Genomic DNA, 2,196 nt, shown 5'->3' with positions numbered 1-2,196 from the left:
ACACTCTCATTCGCTCACTCACACACACACTCTCTCATTCGCTCAATCACTCTCTCTCATTCACTTACTCTCACACACTCTCTCATTCACTCACTCTCACACACACACTGACATTCAATCACTCTCACACACACACTCTCATTCGCTCACTCTCACACACACACACTCTCATTCGCTCACTCTCTCACACACACACACTCTCTTTCACTCACTCTCTCACACACACTCACATTCACTCACTCTCACACACTCACTCACATTCACTCACTCTCTCACACACACACTCACTCACTCACACACTCACTCTCTCACACACACATGCTCTCTCATTCGCTCACTCACACACACACACACACACACACTCTCTCTCTCACACACACTCTCTCACACACTCACATTCATTCAGTCTCTCTCACACACACACACACACACACACACACCCTCTCTCATACACACACTCAGTCTCTCACACACACACACTTTCTCACACACACACACTCTCTTTCACTCACTCTCTCACACACACTCACATTCACTCACTCTCACACACTCACTCACACACTCACTCTCTCACACACACACACACACTCACTCACACACTCACTCTCTCACACACACATGCTCTCTCATTCGCTCACTCACACACACACACACACACACTCTCTCTCTCTCTCTCTCTCTCTCTCACACACACACTCATTCACTCAGTCTCTCTCTCTCACACACACTTTCTCACACACTCAGTCTCTCACACACACTCACAAGTAACTGCAGTCAGTAGCTAGAGAACTTGGTCATCCGTCTGCATCTGTTAATCGTGTGTGTCTGATATTTGTGCATGTGAGCTGATAACATACATATTCCTCACCGGACACTGAACGGTCTATTCATATATTGCTGTCTTTAAATGGAATTATTGACAAATGGCTCCTCAAACAGGGTGACCATGTTTAAGCTTTATTGAATCATTTGAAGACTGACATTGTGTTAAACGTTTCCTCACTAAAAGCCTCCGGCGGTATGAAGCGGCTCTGAAACCCAGCAGACAATGTAGCTGTAATTCGACAAACACAGATCTCTACACTGTATGCCAGGTTCAAAACCACATCAGTCTTGTTTTCCTCCGTGGGTCTTGCTTTAGCTGTAGTGTTGTGAAGCGCCGCTCGATCACAGAACGACAGCCATCAGAGACCCAGTAGCCAGATGTAGCTGCTGGCGGAGACAGGACCTACACTGACCACTGAGCGAAGGATGGACGCCTCGATGTGGAGACCTCTGCAGCATCTGTGCCGCTCCGCTCCTGTGCTGCAGCCTAGACAGAAGGTAGATAACTGGGTTAACAAAACGGACCTGATCTCATGGACACCATTGATACAAGTGAAGAGAGACGACTTCATGAAATGCATGTGACCGGAGGGTATGTCCTGCACCAACACAGGTGCATTAAACTCAGCCGAGTGTATAATAGCTGGAAGTGAGTGTAACAGAGATGTGGCCTGGAAAATGAGTTCAAACAGACGCCGCCGCCTCAGGGACCACTGATGGAAAGTTAAACAGGAGTGGAGCTCCATATTTAAAGCGTTGCAGATTAGGAGCGCTGACTCGTGTGCTCATGTCACAAGCACACGGCTCCAGTCGAATCAGCGTGTTTGCAGCAGGCTGGGAGACGTCACACATGGCTCTGGAAGCTGAGATGCACCTAGAAAGAAATGCACTGGAGTTATCAGTGATGATGATCGCTCAGGAGTTTGTCTCGTCATGCTGTCCTTGTCTTTCTGTCACATGACTGACGTGTGACTCATTTTCCACTTGGCATCTCTTGTTTCTGTGATGTCACGTGACTCAAGTTTTCCATGATTTGGAAGTCAGTGAGCGTGACTCTGCTGTCCTTCGCTAAATGTTTTGCACATCAGTAGGTCTGTCATAATCACACACTGTTGATGTCTGATACAGGACGTCACTCTCTTCATCTCCTCCATAATGACCTGCAAGTGAACTCTGCAAATGTGAGAGGACAGAACTGGGAGTGTTTAAGCACTAGCTAAAGGGTCTACCTTCTGTGTCTCTCTCTCTCTCTCTTTCTTTAGTCAGTGTGTGACAGCTGCTGTTCTTGACTAACTCTTGAGCACAGATGTCGTCACATGCTTTTCCTGGATGTACAGGGATCAAGAACTCTGACCGTGTTTCAAGATTCTC

General features: G+C 47.4%; 1 long non-coding RNA gene across 2 annotated transcripts in view; it reads right to left on the bottom strand.

Annotated features, from left to right (window-relative positions):
- Window positions 1-1,213: 1,213 nt before the first annotated feature.
- Window positions 1,214-2,196, bottom strand: part of LOC107564809 (uncharacterized) — a 2,339-nt gene continuing 1,356 nt past the window's right edge. For both annotated transcript variants that reach the window (XR_001606292.1, XR_001606291.1), the window contains exon 3: window positions 1,214-1,312. This is a non-coding gene — a long non-coding RNA (uncharacterized lncRNA). The remainder of the gene's footprint in view (window positions 1,313-2,196) is intronic.

Source organism: Sinocyclocheilus grahami, unplaced genomic scaffold (genome assembly GCF_001515645.1).
Source record: "Sinocyclocheilus grahami isolate Dianchi unplaced genomic scaffold, SAMN03320097.WGS_v1.1 scaffold965.1, whole genome shotgun sequence".
Lineage (NCBI taxonomy): Eukaryota > Metazoa > Chordata > Actinopteri > Cypriniformes > Cyprinidae > Sinocyclocheilus > Sinocyclocheilus grahami.
The sequence above is the reverse complement of the archived record's forward strand: the minus strand, read 5'-3'. Positions and strand labels throughout refer to the sequence as shown.